Source organism: Plutella xylostella, chromosome 15 (genome assembly GCF_932276165.1).
Source record: "Plutella xylostella chromosome 15, ilPluXylo3.1, whole genome shotgun sequence".
Lineage (NCBI taxonomy): Eukaryota > Metazoa > Arthropoda > Insecta > Lepidoptera > Plutellidae > Plutella > Plutella xylostella.
The window spans coordinates 2,451,949-2,475,445 of NC_063995.1; the positions used below are offsets into that span (position 1 = coordinate 2,451,949).

General features: G+C 36.2%; 1 protein-coding gene and 1 long non-coding RNA gene across 3 annotated transcripts in view; one reads left to right on the forward strand and one right to left on the reverse strand.

Annotated features, from left to right (window-relative positions):
• The window catches only part of LOC105386573 (serine/arginine repetitive matrix protein 2), a 76,911-nt gene that overhangs the window by 48,837 nt on the left and 4,577 nt on the right, over window positions 1–23,497 (reverse strand). The gene's annotated exons all lie outside the window — the stretch shown is intronic.
• On the forward strand, window positions 11,907–13,529 carry LOC125489625. The gene is made up of 3 exons (XR_007267100.1): window positions 11,907–12,163; window positions 12,577–12,692; window positions 13,283–13,529. It is a non-coding gene; the product is annotated as an uncharacterized LOC125489625 (long non-coding RNA).

Sequence of the window (23,497 nt, forward strand, 5' to 3'; positions counted from 1 at the left end):
ATTACAGAGGTAAGTACTATAGGGTCACCCTACTTTCTATCGACAAAGAACGGTAAAGCAGTCCTTATTTTGTTATAAGGTTTAATGAAATCAACTTGTGAAGATAGCAATCTCAAGTTCAGTTACCTCTACCACTAGTAGAGTTCCCTACACTATAACATTGTTTTCCATGTAGAGGTTAGGGCGTTTGCCCTCAGTCGTCAGGTGGCGTGACGTAACACCGGCCCGGCAGGAACCACGCTTCAGAGGACACCTACACTACATGCCTTACTTTACTATACGTATCAACTATATACACATACGGTAGGTACATATCGCAGAACAACCAATGGCGTTAATTTATAAACACGTAGGTAGAGTAGCCGAGCCAGCTTTAAACCTACTAGGGACTTACTTAAAAGAAAATGCTAGTGTTGTCCGTACACTTAAATAGGTCAAAAATCAAATCAAAAATATTCATTGTAACACCTTAGAATAATTTAAATTACTAAGTACAATATTATTAAATTAAATTAAAAGTGTGTGAGTTAGCAAATTTACGAATTTTGGTGGCTTTCACACTAGGCTCGGCCTGTGTCGTGGATGCCGGTGTACCTACCCGTTACAAAAAGTATAATGTTAACAAAGAAGGTAGCTCTTTACAAGATTAGGTAGGTACGTAACAACAAACCAAGGAACAGTACCTACTTCTCTACAACAAACAAAACCAACTAACTACTTACTTATGGGTGGATTTCAACAAGTCCTAAAAAATCTTCATTTCCGTGGACTTTTTTATCTTTAGGTTTTTTATATTGAAAAAGCGCTTTTATTAAAGTTTTTGTTAATGTTAGTGTTCTTACTTAATGGCTATCAGATAAGTTAAAAACTTAACGAGATACAGATGATCAAAAATTTCGTGCCACGGCGATGACACATGCGTTCACGGAAATGAAATAAGCGTCCACGGCAATGAAAAAAACATCCACGGCAATGAAACTAACGTCCACGGCAATGAAAGAACTGTGCTATGGATATGAAAGAATCAATCCACTGCAATAAAAAAAAAACTGTGAGGGAAACGCAAACTTAGACAGATTATGTATGTTAGAAATATTTGGATAGATATTGAAACGAAAGAAAGAACGACAGTATGTATAAAATAATAAAGAATGTAGTATGGAATTCTTTAAGTAGTATTATGAGGTTCGTATTGCAACTTATAAAAACGAAATGTTTAATTTCACATTAATATCGTTCACAACATATAATTAACCTTACCTAGTATAACATCTATATTGTCATAAAGTATAATATTATACATGTTGCCAGTGATGACCTACGCTACGGTGCCGAGACGTGGTCTTTAGGCCTCTTAAATAGGCTCGGAGTCACCCAGCGAGCTATGGAAAGGGCTATGCTCGGAGTATCTCTACGTGATCGAATCAGAAATGAAGAGATCCGTAGAAGAACCAAAGTAACCGACATGGCCTATCGAGTCAAATGGCAGAAATGGCAGTGGGCCGGACACATTGCTCGAAGGACTGATGGTCAGTGGAGCAGAAGAGTCCTCAAGTGGAGACCACGTACCGGCCGCGGGGAGGCACTGGATGCGGGCCGCCTCCGATCGGACAAGGTGGAAATCATTGGGGGAGGCCTATGTTCAGCAGTGGACGTCCTATGGCTGAGATGATGATGATGATGATGATGATAATATTATACAGTATACGAACTGTTAATTTTAAAATATATTATGATGTGACATGATCTGTGCTGAATTACAAATCACCGAACAAACCACCAAAAGCACGAAAACCTAAAGATAGGTGCAGTTAGGTGCACATGTTCGTCAACAGCGAAGTGGGGCGCAGCATGTGCACTTAACCGCTCCTCCTCGCTTTCCTTGTTATCGCACCTATCTTAAGGTTTTGGTGCTAGGGGTTTTGATGGTGTTGTGGATGTTGATGGATTTTACACAGATTACGTGATATGATAGAATATTTTATGAGCTCTATGCTAAATGAAAGTATATTTTAATTGATATAATAATATGAAATGTATTTTATCATCATCAGCCTATAATCATCCACTGCTGGACATATGTCTCTCCCAAGGAGCGCCACAACACTCGGTCCTCAGCCTTCCTAATCCAGCTACTACCGGCTACCTGCCTAAGCTTGCACATTTTGACAGCTATGTCGGTAACTTTAGTCCTGTGACGATAATAATACTTATTTTGTGATTGTTATTAATGATAAATTATACATTTACGGTCTTATTCATAAAAAGTTACGGGAGACCTATAGGCCTGTTATAAGCAAATGTCAAAAAAACTTTATTCATAAACTCTCCAACTGATTCGTAAAACCTTGATATGCTAAAGTTGGCTGGACCCTACTATACACCTTCCGTAAGCCTCCTATTGTACAAAAACATGGCGGCCGGTCAACAGCTGTTCTGCTTTATTGACGATTTGACATTTGTTGTGAGTTGATATTTGCTGAAAATAAGTTGCCATGGTAACGTAAAAAAATAATTATTTTTTTTGTGGGTTTTGGCTTGGCCACTGCGCCTTTAAGCCAACGTAAACTTTTTTAAGTGCCGCGCCGTGGCTAACATAGATAATAGAGATTGATAAATGAATGAAAGTTTTCGCTATTTTTGTTTATGGTTTCGTCAGACCGGCAACTTAATAGGGTAAATGTCAAAATGTTTGGTCTGTGAAATCTATTAGCATCACTATAGTTACTGAAGGTTTACGGAACTATTATGAATAGAGATTTTTACGAAACCTCAAATAGGCTTAATGTGTTCCGTAACTATTGAGCTCAGTAAACCTACTTTAAGGTTTTTTTATGAATAAGACCGTTAGTTTTTATACATCGCGATACGCGCCCGTTTTATCGAACTGCAAAAAAAGGTAATTTGACAAGTCCTGTAGGTAATTTCAGTGATCGGTATTATTAACTGTATTACAAAAGATGGTAAATATATTTTTATTTGCCTAATCGTACATACTATGGCGATGAAAACATATGTCATGGAAATGAATAACCTGGCCACGGAAATGAATAACCTGGCCACGGAAATGAATAACCAGGCCACGGCAATGAATACATATTATTTTACAAGACATGGCGATGAAATTTTTTTCATTGCCGTGACTTTTTTTTCATTGCCATAGCAAATTTTGGCCACGGAAACCACGGAAATGAAAGCATGGCGATGAAAATCAAGCCATTAAATATAAATAACAAAAAATCTATTTACTATTCGAAGAAACAAACACTTTATAAGATGAATATTTTCAAAATGCTTTCTTTTGAATGCTTACTCAAGAAGACAAACTTAATTTTATAGAAGTTATATCTATCCACGGCGATGAAAGAAAAAATGTCCAGTGACCAAAAACAAATATAATTTTCACTATAGCGCGAAAACGTGGACACCTGTGTACCTCTTTCCACGTCGAGTAGTTAGGCAACACTTGTAAAAAAAGATTAGCGCACCGAGGGGGGGACCCAAGTTCATAGATAAAACAATATCCTTGATCATGTTTAGGTCACGGCGATGAAATGTAGTTCTGGGACACATGAATTTTCACTTACCGTTCGTTATATTCTTTATTTATTTGAATAAATGTATTTCGTAACAATACTTTAACTATTAATGTATCAAATGAAACTAAGTTTAAATCTAAACACTCAATATTTTTTCATCAATGAAGAATAATACAAAACGAGATGACCTGGGGACAAACACGGCAATGAAAGATTTGGAGGTTTAATATTTTTTTGTAAAGTATCCATTAATCCTATTGATAAAATATTTAGTGCTTCATATAGATTACTATTCCACATAACCGGAAAAAAATATTAGAAAATTAGAACTTTGTTTTTTAGTACCGATTTCATTGATGCCACGCAAATTTTGGCCGCGGGAAATTCACCCTTATGTATAATGTTTTTAGATAACTTTTTAGGCAGAGGTTACCGTTGGCATAAAAATTTGCCATTTTGTTCACGTGAGTACTCGTACATTCCACAGTATGCACAAGACAGTTTAATTCGTGTCACATACATTACATTCACAAGATACAAGCTTCGAACCCTGAATATAAAATGTTTACCGTTACGAACATTGGACCACTGAACCACTGGTATTGCATTTTTTTGCTGATTGTACCGGGTCTATAATAGGTAAAGTTACTGAAGAGAAGAAATTAGTTACTGAATCATTAATCCATATTTTCAGTGGCACCAAAATTCTATAAAATCCTCGTTGAGCAAACAATCGATTGCATTTGTTACTTCTTGTGTATCATTTTTTTAATAATATCTATTTGGTATAACTAATTCATTCAAATTAAATGTAAAACTATGAGACAGCGCCAGAGATCCACAATATCAATATTGGTTATAGGTACTAACAATAATACTAAACATTTACGTTTTCATTGAGCTGGGGAAAAATATAACACGGCCCGCACACACGGGGTAAAAACTAACACACGAGGTCGGGGTTTGCAGGAGATGTTAAATCTATGCACATGCTAATTTAATGTTTTTATTCTGGTGAGAGTGGTGAGTATAACATTCAATAAAACATATTATGTAATTGTTAGATATTTTTATTTTTTATTGAATGCGTTTAATAGGTCTTGTACATTATAACTCAATGATATAAATACTTAATAATATGTTGTATATAGTTAGGTACCTAGATGCCGGCGAAATACTCGTATCTCTTTGCATTAATTATCATAATTTGAAGTAAATGCCTATGTTTAGTGATTGTTGAAGTTAATGACCGGATTATAAAATCTAAATAAAAAATAAAACCGATTTAGTCAATAAAGTAAATATCCAAACATGGTAACATAGTGATAAACTGGAGTTCGCGTGATTGCAAATGACATTTTGTTATTTATTGCTAAGTTGTAAATAACCACCTACTGTTTTAGTGTCTACGTATTATAAGTAGGCAGGTAGGTAAATGTTATGAATTCATAGCATAATTTATGTGTGATGATTATCTTTTCAACAATAACCAATATAAAATCACGATAGCATATACAATGATACGTAAACAACATACAACGTATGTATACATAACACTCGTCGCCACTGAGGAAAAAAAACACTACGTAGCGTCGCAGCAGGCAGGACGCTAACATGACCTCAAAACTTCCTCAAAACCACTTACTTACTTACCGGAAATGTAATTGGTTTGTTTATATCATTGTTTTATACAATACATAACTACTTACATACATATAATACATAACACTGAAAATGAATACAGTAAGTATGTTGTACTTCTTTCATTACCCATTAGCAATAAAAACCGATAACTTCTAAACCCGGATTATAAATTACAATCGATCAGTTATTGCAGAACAATACCATCTAAATTAGACATTCGACGCAGTCTATTTCAAATTGCAGCGTAAAAAACAACATCACACATTAAAAAAAATTGCCCACCGATACGGTTTTTACTCGCAGTAATTATTTCATCAGCTGCACACGTGAAGTTAATCTCTAAAATGAAAACGTTACGATTCTGTTCATGCATTGATTCAAGTGGGAACATTTCATAATATAGGTATAGATATTTGCAGATCTTTGCTTTGAATATAAAATAAAGATTAATTACAGGCAATTATTTTACAGACATACTTAGTAATTGTAGTGCCCATGTTGCTGAGCCATCCTTAAGTATTGTTTTAAAGCAGTTCGAAAAGGTTTCACCAATTCTACCAAAAAGTATTTCATAAATACCGAGATTTAGCGACATCCATCAATGCAATCTCGACCCAGCTGGTTCTCGGAGATTGGATTTCCTACCTTCCACTCACAAAAAAGGAGTTCACATTTCTTCAACAGGCCGAATAAGGTAAAAACGGCAATAAGTGCTTTGGTTTGTTTTTTTTATCACTCACTTCCTCTTCCCAGACAAGTGATTGGGGTGAGGTGGGAGGCGGCGCTGCACCTTTCCATCGGAATTTAACGTCAGCGTGGCATTCCTTAAATAACTTGATTTTTTACTGCTTAGATAAGAATTGAACACAATAGTGCGATTTTGAACGTTGCCCTGTACAAAAAGGTTGTTATGGATATAATTTGAGTTATTATGTTTTACGGTTTCAAAGTACTTGCATATAATAAAAATGTGTACCTTCATAATATTATTATGCTTCTTCAGCTAAAACAAATAACTTATCCTTACTTAAGTAGGTAAATAATGGTTTCCTCTATGTATATATTTTTTCAAGAATTACGCAGCAAAGCCTTTTTTTCAGGCATTATGCAGCAAAGCCTACGAAACTCTTTACCTCTTGCCGCGTTTCATCACGAGCAGCCGACACCGTTACGCGGTCATGGTAGAGCACTTACGGTCTGCGGTAACCATGGCAACCGGCTAACAGCTGATGCCGTTCTCTCTTCAAATAAGATGAAGGGGAAATGGCGCCAGTGAAGATAATTATGGCACCAGTGATAATTTCTGTTTGTTTATTGATAACGTGTTTACGTACCTATAGTTTATTTAGCACTGATATGATGTAGGTAAATACATTGGGTAATGAATGAATTTATTTGAACTGATAGTGTAAGAACACAGAAAATAACAGGTATAAAAATGTCTCAAAACTACCATTTTTTTTAAAGTTAACAAAAAATTAACGACGCTTATTTGAGTGAAAATTACTAAAAACATGGTAGGTAAAGTATGTTAACTTACAAAACAGAATGTTTTTTTAAAGTAAGTAAGTTTATTATTGTTACTACTGTCTTAGTATTGTATAGTCTTGAAAATGGTTAATTTATCTCAACATGCAATTAATCAATTATAAGAACTGGAACTGGGGACGCAGTTGTTAAACATTTAATTGAACTAAACAAAACAGAAAGCACTGAATGTTCGGAACTGGGGCAAGACGATTTCCGATATAATCGAATTCCCCTTGAAACAATGCCTTAACAAAGTGGCCGCAAAATGGCTTCGTCGTACGATTTCATTGTTACCAATAAACTCATTGTATAGGAGTTACTTAACTGTACATGTTCTGGAAAAGAGAAGATAAAAATAAAATATTAAGGGTTGTTTCACAATGTCTGGTTAGTGGCTACCTGTGGGATAAAATATATGCTGTTACTGACAAAAAATAATACCAGAGAATGACAGCATGTATTTTATCTCACAGGTAGCCACTAACCAAACATTGTGAAACTGGGCCTTAAGTGGATAAAAGACATTAAGGTAGTTAAAAAGTTACTTTAACAACGCACGTTGCCATATAGCATGTAAGTAATAAGTACCATAAACGATTTTATAACAAACTACACAAAATGTTTGCAAGTATATCTTAAATTAAAAATATAAAAGCATACTTTCAACGCCTCAACGCAACGCACTAAAAATTAAAATCGTCTGTTGACAGATTTAAGCATTCCTATACATATTAATGAAATAGAGGCATCTTTGAGGCAAGATTTTCTTTGGACGAAATTAGTTCCTCATCGATTGTGATAAAGTAGATATTCCCTCACCAATAACTGTGTTCAGTATTGCACATCGCAATGCGAGCTGTCAGCTGTCAGACGCACTGACGCAGCCGAGCATCGATGCAGGCAACACTGTAAGCATTCTTGTAAATTAATGCTCTTGAGGAAATAGGCGAAAGAATAAAATTACTCAACTTAGCACATTTAAAATAGGTTAGTTACAGCGGTTGTTCTGAGATCAACGGCAACGTTTTCTTTGCTGTTGACTTAGTGGGTAATTAAGGTATTTAGTTATGCAAACCTTTGTATGTATATTGACTTTTAAATAATTGCGTCGGTGTCCAAACAGAGTATGACGTTACAAACGGCGCTGGCGCGGGGTAACCGGTCGATATGAAATCGAGCGCTTGTCCATTCAAGGATGACGGCTGTGACTGCGCCCGCGCAGGAATCTCGTCGAGAAATCGTTGCACTTGAATAATTTATTACAACCGCAGACATTCGGTTTACGAGACAGAGTTCAGTGCGCCGAACCGCTCCGTAGATAGAATGCTAATAGGAGTAAGTTATCGGTTGTAGAGTTGTAGAAGTGGCGGCTACTGTTTGAATACGGTCTTGAAAGTTGTAGGACTACATTTATTTACGTTCTTGTTAATTGTGTTTTAAAAAAAGAACGCAGTTAGTATTTTATCCTGCACTAAGGCCACTAAGTATTTTCAATGACTTATCTCTATGTCAAGTCGAAATATACAAAACTATACTCTGTCCATTAGGTATATTATTGGTTTTTAGACATTCGAAATCCCATACAATATTTGACGACTGCAAAGGAAAACCTACTTTGCTTACCAGACATAAGGAAACGTCAAAAATACAATAACATAGTAGAAGCTCTATAGTGACATACCTAAGTATTTTTTTATGCTTGTCACGGCTAAAACTTACTCATTCACCTACATACTTAAACATGAATATGCATGAAACTAAAAACATGCAGATAATGTAATGTTGATGAAATATTTTACGTTCAAGTTCAAGGAAGATACTTTGTTATAGAGGCCGCTAACAGAGATGATACATTTAAATAATATCACGCCTTACCTAGTGTACCTAGGTAACATCTACGTAAAATGTATATGAGTGATATAATAAAAGAAGAGGACGTAGAATTTAGTTTTACGGGAAGTTCAAGATATAGGCAATTTATTCATATTGGCAGTGCAGGGCAGGGAAAACATTTTGGGGTAAATTGTAACACACTTGTTACCCCAACTACAAATTGCTATCATATCATATAGTTCTGTCCCTCTCATAGAAACGGGTTCCCCTCATCTCGCCTAATCTTTATTGCCCAAAACTCGATTCGCATAACTCGTAAGGTCTAAACTTTTTTGGTCGAATCATCACTTTGACAAGTCTTACGTGACATAAGACTCGTTGCGCATAAAACTATTTTGGCACAATCTTGAAACACGTAAGTCTCGTTTGCCTAAATTGTTCGTATAAGTATAATCTTGTTTCTTATAATATTATCTTAATAAATAATATATTAAGTATGTTGTAAATGTACAAATTGTGGTATTTTTCTCCTACATCCTGAAGATCACGATATTGAATTATCAAAATATTGAAAGTTAATTATTACAAACCCCATGGGACCGAAACCTAAAGATAGGTACGACGACGAGCAAAGCGAGGAGGAGCGTGTTAGGTGCACATGTTCGTCAAAAGTAAAGCGGAGCACAGCGAAGCGGAGCGGAGCGTTTCATACATACAAGAAAACAATACAAGGCACCAGTTGCGCTAAGACCCCATCCAAGTTAAAGCCCGAATATTATTACTTTTATATAACCTATGTCATAGCATAATTAGACAATTCAAGATTTGGCCATACCATTATTAGGCTAAACAATATAACTTTTTACTTAACGAAATTTATGCCATACGATTTTCGGCGAAACGAGACTTTGACCAAACGCAAATTAATATTTATTTGCAATACGAGATTAGGCAAATAAATATTAGGCCAAAAAAGGTAGAACCCATAGAAACATTTAAAAAATCACACATGATAGGTTAAAAATTATACACTCACGGGCAATGAAAAGGTTCCACTGAGAAAAGCACCAAATTACTCTAAACGGAAAAGTCTAGATTAATTATGCTTTCTGCAACATTGAAGTACATTTAACCGAGCATCAGGATATAACCAACTAAAAACAGTAATAGTTTGTTCAAATTTTAAATTAAATGTTATAAAAATTTGGGTTCGTTTGGAATCGCCATTTTGTGAGTGGAACTTTTTCATTGCCCGTGAGTGTATTTACCTACATAGGTACTTGTGCGTTTAATGAACTTTTTCTAACGAAGAGTCAAGTCTAAGTAGGTATCGAAACAGTACAAAAATAACACACGGGCAGTTAGCTTCACACTTGCTAAATATGCTCACTTAAGAGCGGTATGTTACGGTAAAACTGAACATATTAGGTCACTTTGGTCCGAAGCCATAAGTAAACTAAAACAGTGAAACTGTACTTCTTTCATTGCCTTTGATGGAATTTCACACACGGAACTATATAAGGTACCTAACTAGGTAGTAGTTATGAGTATTTTATTGATTGGTGGATTGCCCTTGGTCAGTGCAGTGGTTATAGGGTCGGCTGTATTGTATACTTAGGTAAACTATATGTAGGCTTCATTTAAAATAATTAGTGTAACATATTTATAATATTTTTTCTAACCTGTAGCACAGAATAATAACTAGTACCTGCAGTCAGGGATTTATGCATGTACTCGTACCCACACCACACGTAAAAGTAAGTTAAGGATTTCCGAAACGTGATTTAAATCTTAAATGGGTATTTGAAATTATTTAAGTATTTCCTAAAATTGGTATCGACATAGGCAAGGTAGGAAACCTCCATGAATGTATTTCATAATGTGCATTCGACCCAGTTGCAGGCTATTAGGTTCGTAGGTACGTAGTCAGGTTCACCTATGAACATGTACAGTCAGCAAAAGAGATAGGATAGGTATACCACCCCAGCGCCAAGAGTTTGATCCTGAGACTCATGGGTGGAAGATATATGGGTTCAAACAATCTCTATAGGTTAAGCAGTTTTGTACGTGACTTGACCTATAGAGATTGTTTGAATATCTATCAATAAAATATAAGTACTTAACTTGATTCATCTATCACCCGCCAGTGGAGTGTTTATATGCTGGGGTGGCTACTGTAGCTTTTTTGGTGGCTGTACGTAATGCACAATATGTAGTGAGTATTGTTTTTATAATAATAAATAAATAAATAAATGTTCTTTATTTCAGGCAGCACCCATATAGAATAATAATTACAATTACAATTAAAATGTACATCATAATATAAATACAATAAAATATAAATTACAATAAAATTAAGTAGGTAGGTACAATATAGGTACCTACAAGTCAATTATTATTAATTAATACTAGATAAAACATTTAAAACTCTTAACTAGAGTTTCCCGTTCTCGCTCAGGTGCACGCGCAGCCAGACGTGCCTCCAGCTATAATCCTCCAAAATTTAAACTCAATAGAAACAATTTCTGATGATGCCAAAAAATAGTCGTGAAATAGTCATAAATAGTCGTGCTTTCCAAAAAAATAGTCGTATCATACTTTCGGAGTTAGAGCTATACTTTATGGAGGATTATAGCTGGAGGTCTCCAGCTATAATCCTCCAGCCTCTGCAGAACAAACGGTAAGGCCTATCGACTTGGTTAAGGTCTCAAAAAATAGTCGTGAAATAGTCGTAATGACATGCCAAATTTCAGAAATAGTCGTCAAAAGATAGCAGAGATATAAAGGTACTTTGCTGAAGCCCTGGTGGAGGATTATAGCTGGAGGTTTTGAAAATATCGAATATCTTTGGAACTACTATGACTATCGGTTTGAATTATGTCTCAAAAAATAGTCGTGAAATAGTCGCTTCTATTTATTATAATTTTAAGCTTCATAAAAGCTGTTAAATAATAATAACAAATTCTTCATACAAATCAAAGTGGACGAGAATGCCAAAGCGAGCCAGTACACAAAAATAATAGCACCATAGCATTGAAGTACTCATGTCGAATTTATCTATAAATCATTTATTTCGTCATACTTTGCATCAATAGTATCTAAACTAATCTTGGGTAGGACATTTTATTGCTTTTGCTCTTAGCCTTTACCTTACTGTGTACAGAGAAAACGTATGCCTATACACGTATGCGATGACGACTACGGCGATGTAGTACCTAGGTCAGTTATTGTCATCCCTTACTATCCCGTGATCAGACAAATATTGCTATCCTTGTCTCCTGTCTAACCGGCATGCATCGCACGCATAGAACGCGTGAGCGACCGCATAACATCTTGACAAGCTATAGCAAACCGGTATTTATTACGTCCCTTATGCGACCGCCGCCGCGCGCCGCCGCGCGCCGCCACCGGTGAAGTTGGGGTTAGTATTTTGCATGTTTTGTTTGATAATTTGTTTACAGTTTAGTGCAAACTATGGTCACGATCGGTGTTATTGTTGGTTGTTAAAATATTGTGAGTGCTCTATACGCAAATGAATATTCAAGATGTTATATTCTAAAAGATATTAGTGGATGCAGATAAGAGTGTTTAGTGAGTGCTATGTTTGAATATTGCAAGTAAGTATCCTTTTTAATACTCAATATCAAAGCAAGCCATCCCATTTTGTTATGCTCAGCTTATTTATTAACATATTTTTTTATTGAAGTAACGTAGCCAAATTATTTTTTAATATCTATGCTTAATATGTATGGAGATTTTTATTCAATTAGCAATTTTACACTATGAGCGAGTAAATTGTGCATATAATTATGCAATCAAGGCATTCATGTACATATCTTAGTAGATACGAAAATATGTGGGTATCATCGATTACCTACATATGGTAGTCCAGGTTAAATGTGGATATTTACCCCTCAATAGCAAAAAAAGGCGTTATTGTTTGTATTTCTGAATGAAACTAGGCAAATAAATATATGTATTAAAAAAAATATGTGTAACCTACCTATAAGCCTACCCATTATTATTTCAGGTGAAAACACAGCCTATCGATGTAATGCGCCGATAAACTATCATGACTGCATTGATGTAGTGCGCTAAAAAACTGCAATGGCTCCGAATACATGATTACCAGATAACAAATCCTGGGTAAGAATTTATCACTATTTTCATATGGTATTGTGCTTATGCTAGGCCTATACAGTGTTGTGGTGCTGAAGTTGATAAAGTTATAACAGCCAATTTACTTGTCAAAACTGATTTGTACCTATCAGTTACAAGCGACAAAAACGTGTTTCTGAACTAAATACCTATGTAAGTAATTCACACCCTGTGAAATTTCATACAAGTTTCAAACGCACCGTCCGACCAAACCGGTTTTGGACAAAAGCCAAATTGTTTTCTCAGCTATCTCTTTCGCTCAAAAACAATAGAGGTCGGTTATGGGACATAGGTATATATTGAAAAAGGCGAATACACTAATGAACAGTATTTCTACTCTACCCTTTTCGCACAAAAGTTCGCAGTTTCAAGTTATTGTTGCAATAAGTTACTGATAAGAAATTTTATTCCACTGTTTGCTGTGGTCTCCAAATGCAATAATTTACCATAGTCTAGGTGAAATAACGTTATAACTACTCGTATCTACCTACTCGTATATCATATATATGTATATAATATTTAAAAAAAAACAAATATTTTTATTAATAAGACGTTAATTTGCCTTAATTTTTTTTCAGCGCAGCTTACGTGTGTTCTTCAATAACCTCGCAAGCTACAGTGGCTGTTGATAATTTTTGCAAATTCTACACCTACAGGATTCAGTTATCTGGGCATTATAGATACCCTATTATCACCTACGAAGTTATTTAGGTATATTTATTAAAACCATTATACAAGGTGTTGCAAAAAGGGTATACTAAGCTGAAAGCTACATGTGCAGCATGGTATATCTAAGCCCGAAACTGAAATCAGAATTTAAATATTCGCGAAAAAAATATATCATTTTTCATAGAAACTTAGTTGGTCACGTGACTTTTTACTATGGAGAATAAAAATAATTAAATCCTAATCTACCTAAAGATTGTTTGATGAATAACTTAAGTATAAATAAAAGTACTTTCGGCCTGTGATTGTAATTAAATGAGTTATATTTCATTATGACAATAACCGTGATTATACTTACCTAAACCTACTAATGAACAATCTGTTTACTTTAACTTAAGCTTATTATGATATAGGGCTAGAAAATAATTATTTTTGAATAGTGAAATAATTACATATTTAAGTTCATACCATGTTTTTTTTATTGAACTACGTCAATATTATATTATTACTGTAATACTCATAGCATATTGATGTTGATTTTGAAGGCAGAAATTCTAATTTTAACGCTGTCAAACTAAAAAATTTGCTAGCTTAAAATGACATTTACGGAAACAATCATAGAGTCGAATTTTAAATAAAGAAATTAAGGTTTTGAAATCGCTAAATTTAAAATTTCTGCCTTCAGAATCGATATCATTGTAGGTATAAATAATATTTTATTTAGCATAGTTTAGTTTCGTGTTTCCAGTTAGGTTAGTATGTTTGCATACATAGGAATCATTTGTGTATACTCTGTTATCAATTAGTGAAAACTAGTAATTGGCTTTCAACTGTTTATTTTTAGTGTTATACTGTTAAATTTTAGCTGTAAGTTTTCCATAAAATAAAATAAAAAATATAATTACTTAGCAATAAACCAACTGTGATTATTTTAAATTAAACTGAATATGTTTATAGGTAATAGTCAAATAATACTGAGATAATTGTATGAAACCTAATCTACCTAAAGATTGTTTAATGAATAACTTAAGTATAAATAAAAGTACATTCGGCCTGTGATTGTAATTAAATGAGTTATATTTCAAACACCGTATTTTATTCTTATCGCTTGAGTGCTACCCTGTACTGCGTCTTCAATAAAACTAATCCCAATTTCACCGGCGGAGGTGGCGGCCACATCAACGCTAATAAAAAAACAAGAACAGCACTATTTGTGTGATCCCGGGATACTAAAGGACGTAATAAATACCGCTTTGCTATTGCTTGTCAAGATGCAACCGGTGACACGTTCGCTCACGCGTTCTATGCGTGCGATGCATGCCGGTTAGAAAGGAGACAAGGATAGCAATATTTGTCTGATTACGGGATAGTAAGGGATGACAATAACTGACCTAGGTACTACATCGCGGTAGTCGTCATCGCTATCGTTTGTCAAGATAACAGAGATAAATGTGTGCGTGTATAGGCATACGTTTTCTCTGTACACAGTAAGGTAAAGGCTAAGAGCAAAAGCAATAAAATGTCATACCAAAGATTAGTTTAGATACTATTGATGCAAAGAATGATGAAATAAATGATTTATAGATAAATTCGACATGAGTACTTCAATGATACGGTACTATTTTGTGTACTGGCTCGCTTTGGCATTCCCGTCCACTTTGATTTTTGTATGAAGAATTTGATATCATTATTTAACAGCTTTTATCAAGCTTAAAATTATAATAAATAGAAGCGACTATTTCACGACTATTTTTTGAGACATAATTCAAACCGATAGTCATAGTAGTTCCAAAGATATTCGATATTTTCAAAACCTCCAGCTATAATCCTCCACCAGGGCTTCAGCAAAGTACCTTTATATCTCTGCTATCTTTTGACGACTATTTCTGAAATTTGGCATGTCATTACGACTATTTCACGACTATTTTTTGAGACCTTAACCAAGTCGATAGGCCTTACCGTTTGTTCTGCAGAGGCTGGAGGATTATAGCTGGAGACCTCCAGCTATAATCCTCCATAAAGTATAGCTCTAACTCCGAAAGTATGATACGACTATTTTTTTGGAAAGCACGACTATTTATGACTATTTCACGACTATTTTTTGGCATCATCAGAAATTGTTTCTATTGAGTTTAAATTTTGGAGGATTATAGCTGGAGGCACGTGCAGCCAGTGTCCGAAGAAGGGCCCCGCGCACGCGTGCTGCTCGCAGATACCACGCAAAATACTATTTTGACTATCTCTCAGTCGACCCCAAAGGGATGCTATCCGCGTCCGCATCACCGCGTAGAAGTCGCGGACTCCGGCGTCGGCGAACATGCCCTTTGCGCTACAGTATCTCGGCAGCCTGAATAATATTCTAAAAGCATCATTATACTGTACTCTCAGAGTATTATACGCTTTTTTCGTGAAGTTAACCCATAAAGGACAAGTATAGAAAGTCTGACAGAAGGCGTTGAATAGGGTTAGCTTCACCTCTCGAGTACAGTGCGCGAACCTGCGTGCGAGCATGTTACACCGCACCGCCAGAGCCCGCCGCTCCCGCTCGATGTCCGCGTCGTCACAGAGTGTCTCTGTCAGCACGTGGCCCAGATATTTAAATGTCTTCACAACCCGAATAGACGAGCCGTACAAGTATACAGGGGGCACCACATCCGGCCCCTTCCCTGCTCTAAATACCACCATTTCCGTTTTCAACACATTATATTTCAAACCGTGGTCCTTAGAAAACCTTTCACAGATAGCTATCAGCCTTCTAAGGCCATTGATCGAGGGGCTGAGAAGCACCATATCGTCAGCGTAGCTCAGATTGTTAACACATACGTTACCAATATGGCAACCGATATTGGTGCTTCTCAGCTCCACAATCAGATCATTAATATAATGGTTGAAAAGGTCGGGGGATGTCAAACCTCCTTGACGAACGCCACAGTCTAATCTAAAGTCATTAGACTGTGCGTCGCCCCATCTTACATTATTAATTTGGTTTTCGTACCAGTATCCCAACAGATCCACTACTTGAGTCGGTACCTTCGATCTCCTCAACTTATGCCACAAAATGTCATAATTGACGAGATCGAAGGCGCGACTCAGGTCTAGAAAACATGCATACACTGAAGTATCTCTACTTTTATAATAACTTACTGCATGTTTCAGACTGAATATAGCAGACTCTGTCGAGACACCGGCCCGAAAACCAAACTGTGCGTCATCCAACTCAATACAGCTCGTCAACTCGGGCTGCAGGAGCCTCTCCAAGATTTTACCCATGATGGTACCGAGAGATATTGGCCTATAGTTACTGAGACTCGCCAGGTCGCCGGTCTTATTCTTAATAATTGGAACTACAGAGGTCCTCATCATTTCATCTGGTATATAATTATACCTAACAAATAAATTAAACATGTTAGACAGTACACTATAGATACGGTCCCCCGCATAGAGAATGTGCTCCACACTCAGCCCATCGTGCCCGGGGGATTTACCCCGCTTCATTTTTCGAATCACAGATGCTACTTCTTTGGCAGATAAATCAATTGGCTCGTGCTGAGTATGCAGCTCTGTCTGAGTATCAGGCTCATAGCTTACAGGAAGAGGCTGAACCTTAAAATGATTGGCAAACATATTTGCTATCTTAGCTTGATCCTGACTATTATTCACACATGTAGGCAACTCTTGCTTATGATTTAACTTTTTTGTACTATTCCAAAATTTAACAAAGTTCTTATCTGATCTGCTTGCAGCTAAAATATCCATTTTAATTTTTTAACCGACTTCGAAAAAGGAGGAGGTTCTCAATTCGTCTGTATGTATGTTTTTTTTTTTTTTTTATGTATGTTCATCGATTACTCAGCCATTTATGGACCGATTTTGAAAATTCTTTTTTTGATGTATTGGGTTGAGCTCAGGGGTGGTCCCATTTTTTTTTCAGAATTTTATTCCACCCCCAAGGGTGGGTAAAGGGGTAAAAACAGGGGTATAAATTTCCATTTTGGGCACTTATCAACCGATTCTTATGAAATTTATAACGTAAATATTGTTATTATAACAAAAAGATATGATGGTGACCTTGAGCTGATCTGATGATGGAAACGGAAGGCAGTCAAGGGAACTCCTCAACGGTATATAGCAACTACCTCGTGTTTGGGCTCGAATGATTCGTATTAACGAGTAGGACATATTGGTATCATTTGCATCTTACTTTTGATTGATAATTATTGCAAATAAACTAAAAATAACAAAATAAAATAATAATTTTAAAAAAATTAAAAACCGACTTCAAAAAACCACTAAAACGTAAGAAATAATTTAAGGTTTAGACCAATCCTAGGTCACAGTATAAATATACCTAAGCAGGTACTGTTCTTTTTTGAAGTTGGTGCCATATTTCTTCAGATTAACTACTTTGTCACTGCACCAACATCAAAAAAGAACAGTACCTGCTTAGGTATATTTATACTGTGACCTAGGATTGGTCTAAACCTTAAATTATTTCTTACGTTTTAGTGGTTTTTTGAAGTCGGTTTTTAATTTTTTTAAAATTATTATTTTTTCTTCATTTAATTGACATTCTTTAAGTTTACTTTTAAATTTCTTTCTACTATTCAGCATACATGTGTAAATATATCCAGTAGTTGGCTTACCACTATCAATCCACCACTTATAGTACAGTCTAGCCTGAGCGTGGCTCTCCCTGACGTGCAGGTTCCAGCCGGGGACCTGGCGAGCCCGCGCGCGCGCTCCTGAGCGGTAACGGGAGCTGGTTATCGCACCTTGTTGTAAAATATTAATTACATCATTATATAATTTATTTATTGCAGTCTTATGGCTCTCTATATGTGTACACTTATTATCACACGAGTTATTATCACAGTAGGTATTCCGATTAACAAAATGACTAGAAACATACAAATTGTTTAGTTTTTTAGAGCAATACTTGCCATACTCGTTAATTTGATCAATATTTCTATTGTTCCACAGAATATTTCTTCTTGTACAGTTTTTACTAGTTAAACCTAATGCCTTACCAGCCACAGCTGCAATATTCGTCACAACATACAGAGGGAAATGGTCCGACCATCTGACGTTGTTATCAACCCAGATAGAACTGATTGTGTTCCAAGCTGCCCCCGTAGTAACACAATGGTCCAACCATCTCCGACTCCCACTAGCCTCACACATGAATGTAAAGGTTCCTGAATCAATACCCAGCTTACGTACATCGGCACATATCATATTCTGTTCTGAGCAAAAATTAAATAATTCATCCCCAAAATCAGCCGTTGGATGTGCATTAAAATCGCCGAGTATGAAAGCAGCCTCGATGTTATTATCATCAATAACAGCATTCATGCCCGCCAGACAGTTTGTAAAGTCGGTAAGATTGTCCCTATGGTCACAAGGCATGTAAACACTAAAAACTAAAATATTACGACCATCCAGGTTAATCTTAACAGCTATATACCTATCGTTTTTACAGTCCACTAGCGTAACATTTGGTAAGGTTGACTTCCGCCACATAATCGCAAGGCCGCCGTACGGTCGGCCGCGCAGGATTCCCGCGGAAGTGTCCACTGACGACCTTGACACACAACCGAAATCCCGGTCTATTTCGTTCACAAAATCGACATCATGCGGCAAAAGCCAAGTCTCCTGCAACGCTACGCCATTTTAACGCCATTTTTGGTTCGTGAAGATAGCGTAGTATCCTCCTTTCACTTGTTACCTGCTAGAACCATCAATTGTTACGTTATGATAATGACGACTCCCATCATCATGATTTGATGATGTTTATAAAAAAATACAAATAAGTACATGTTTGAAAAATATGTTTTAAACTAAACCGATAGAATATTCTTTATTTGTACACACACAAGAACATAATAAGTTACAAAGCTTACGTACACAGAGGTCTTGAAATAATTATCATGAGCTGAGATGGTGCTTAGAGAATGCTATTAAGTATAGCATTAAGTTCGTCTATGTACAGATTTAATCATGTGCAATAAAGAATTTAATTAAACCTTTATTATATTTTTCCTTGTTTTCTATTGGTTCCTAATATTTTTTTTGTAAGAATCAAATAAATATTAAAAACTCCTAACTCTTTTCTTTTGAGTTCTGCCGTTGTGCCCTTATTAACGAATGACTGACCACCAACAATAGTGTTCAAGTCCCGCAACACTTACATCATACGGGGAAGGCGTCAAGTTACTACATAACATAATGTGCTTGTCTTCGATCTATATACGGTGGATACCGGATACGGGGTTCCCGAACCTAGGTTACTATATGTATACTCAAGATAAGCTCTACCTAGTGCTTACATAATTATTAATTATAGCTGTTCCCGCGAGCTTCGCTTGGCCTTAAAAAGTTTTCCCGTGGGAATTCCGGGATAAAAAGTAGCCTATGTTATTTCCCAGGGTCTAGACCGTATGTATACCAAATTTCATTCAAATCCGTTCAGTAGTTTTGGCGTGAAAGAGTAACAGACAGACAGACAGACAGACACAGTTACTTTCGCATTTATAATATTAGTTAGGAAGTTAGGATATCTGTGCCGGTGTGCCCACCTTTGAAATAGTAGCTTGACAAATTTGAGCTCGGCGCCTATTAGTAGAAGATCTAATTTCAAAAGCAGGTAGGTACTATTCAGATTTACTTTAATTACGTAGTTATGCAGATTGATTGATTGTCAATAATTGTCGTACACGTACTACATAACTATAAAAACTGCGTAGAATGGTTGGTTTGACTACTAATGAGGCGGACACACTATACCGATGTATGTAATGTGTATGGCTACACTCCTTGCATTAATTTGGTACCAAAGCAAATATTTTATATTAATCCATTGACTCTATTAATGATTTCAAGAGCTAATGTTTTACTTCCTTAATTAGCAAACTGTTAAAGATTTCTTCCATTTTATCCGACCATATGATCATCATTCCTTTCAACATACAATAGGACAGAGATGTATACCTAGTTGACACCCAATCAATATTGGTCTCTACAGACAAGGAAATAAGACGATGTTAGATGCTGCAACAGTGTTCAAGAAGGGACAACTGGCGTTGAACGCGTGTCTAACTTCCCATGGCTGATAGAGCTGCACTCTCTCTCACCGTGTAACGGTTCTCAGATTTAATAAAGATGCCATCTCTTTGTCTCTAAACTGATAAATAACGTAACGTAATAGTGATTTTCTCAAGGCCCGTGACAGTGATATTGTCTCTTGGGATTTTCTTATTTTTTTTCAAGAAAGTTTTCAACAAGATTACTTAGAAGAAAAGAGCCTCTGCGTTTAGGCGTTTATCTGTCGGGACAAGCTTGGAATTTGATTTCTAAAAGTAGGTACGTACTTACTTAAACTTAACTGCCTTAGTGGTCTAGTTGTGGAGCTTCGTTTCATTACCCAGAGGTCCCGGGTTCGATTACCAAGTGGGACCATCCATTTGTGTTTCTAAATTGTGGTTTTAAGTTTGGTTAGGACATAGAAGGCTGATCACCTGATGTCCGAAACAGTGAAACGATCCATGCTTTCGGATGGGCATGTAAAGCAGTCGGTCCTGCGCCTAGCTCTCTCCAGTTAGTCGTGACGGTCAGTCCGTTCCATTGGGCTATGAGAGTGATGGAAGGATGGAATATAGAGTTCTCCTGTGTACTGCGCACACACATCGGCACTATAATCTACTCCGATGGCTGATCTCAAATGAGATTGGCCGCCGTGGTCGAAATTCGGCTAGGAAGACATTATTTTATAAATTTAAAGTGGATACTTTTATTTAATCTCTATAAGTACGTATACTACTAAATATCTATGGTATTTCTTAGAAACTTTTCCAGCACTAGAAAATCCGATACAAATGGCTCCTCAATCAACCACAGTATCAGTAACTAATGTCCGAGTAATTACGGTGAATTAAACCAATCATTATTAATGTATGTAATGTATCCTTCATTGCGAATTGCGAAGTGGCGAGCAAGCTGGGTATAAATATGGTGCGAATATTATATACACGTATACATGTAAGTATTTAACGTTTCCTGTACGTCAAGTAAGTACCTATGTAATGTTTGGTAGTTTGCATATACATATACTTAACTATGAAAGTTTACGTTTTCCGACGTACCTATAAAGTTTCTGTACCTATCGCGAACTTGTTTTGACCATGATTTTCGGATTCAAAATATAAGTAGGTACTTTGTAAATGTTATTTCGTTTTGACTTCGCGGTAGGGCTCCAGTTCAGTCAAACCTATCAGTTTACCAAGAGTTCAGCTATTTTTAGATACTTTAGCGGACAAATCTGGGTAGCCCACATAAATTGAGATCATTCTAATAATAAAACATTTAAGGAGACTTTCTGTATCACAGGCATTTTAAACACTAAACAATAATGCAGACCGGGGTTTACAGTAAAAAAAATCCTACCTGAAAAACTAAGGTTAGAGACATATTTACTTATTATATTCATAGAACTAATGGTCACTTTACAAGAGCTTTGCAAGGGTCATCGTGATTCGTGACTCTCGAATTTTGTCTTATGTCCAACACAAAGTATATAAAGTGACGTTCTTTGAATTTGGGAATTACAATAGGTACCTACCTAAATTATCTTTATTGAATTCAGTTCCATATATTCACTTCTATCCATGAAAATATTCCAGGTTACTGGGTATTTCAGAATTACAAGCACACATACAAATGATAGACTTGTTTTTTACCGCTTTTAACTAACAACGATTCATAATTTGCATACAGGGTTTAGGCAACATTATTCCATCTCTGTCCTACTTACAAAGTAAAACGAGATAGAGAGAGCTTTATGATATCATTGCTCCTTGCGGCTGGGAACCTCAGCTTGTACACCCACGATCGAGCCAAATAAGTTAACGCAAAAAAAACTCCTAATTCAAATTAAACTCGTTTTGCAGATTTATATATATTTTGGCGAGTTAAGTTAAAGTAGGTAAGATCGGCAAAGGATTAAAATTGATTTTGATTTTCTAATATTTTATCTACGATGCCATTTGCTCTGGGGCATGAAGTCCTCATGAAAGAATGCATGTATTTTATGTTTAAATATAGGAAACAGGTCCTTAATAGAAGGTGTATGTATGGCCGGATCCTGCTTTCTGAAATCGATTAATCCACCAGTGATTTGGGGTTAAAATTAGAGAACTAATTGGCTCTCAGAATGAAAACAATAAGTACCCTACGTCTGATTGGTTTGCGTTTATGATGCAGCATTCCATGTTTATGCATTGCACATGCACATTTCAACGCACATAGCTTATTTGATTGCGAAATAAATCAAAAATAGCTTCGATGGAGATGTGAATTGAGTCGCTATTTTTATGAACCGTACCCTAACCCGTGTTCTTGCTTTCACACAAAAAAAAACACACACACAAAAACACGCACTCACGCCTTGTACTAATGTACTCCCTTGCGGGGTAGGCAGAGGTGCATTGCTGCACCCACTTTTCGCCAGAGTGTTATGTTAGTCCCAATGTAATAGGGGGCGGCTATTGCCATTTTACGGGCACATCCAAGACCCGAGAACAAATATCTGTGTTTAAACAAATATCTGCCCCAGCCGGGAATCGAACCCGGGACCATCGGCTCAGTAGTCAGGGCACTAACCACTACGCCATTCGGTCGTCGTTCTTGCTTTCATTACTGAAATTAGAAAATCACCGCCATATTTAGTATTGTCCTGTGAGTCCGTCCAAAGCAAGTTGCAATCCCAACTAACTCAATGCTATAAATCTTGAAGAAGTTCTTACTACCATTCATAAAATGTATGGTAGGTACGTATACAATATACATGTTTTCATTACGTCATACTAATCTAATTAATACGTTTCCCCAAGAGAGAGGTCCAGCGAAAAATCCCGGGAGTCCAACTATAGTTCAATTCATTATGATTCAGTGCACTTGATCTTTATTTATATCCATTAGTAGGTACGCTACGGTTCTTCAATAAGTTCAATATTTAAAACAGACGTAAAGTAACTAGTCATATCTTAGGTAAACTACATCCGCATATGACTAACTGTAAAATGCAGTAAAACTACATATTATGTTTAGGTATATGTAGGTAACTTGTAGGTAAG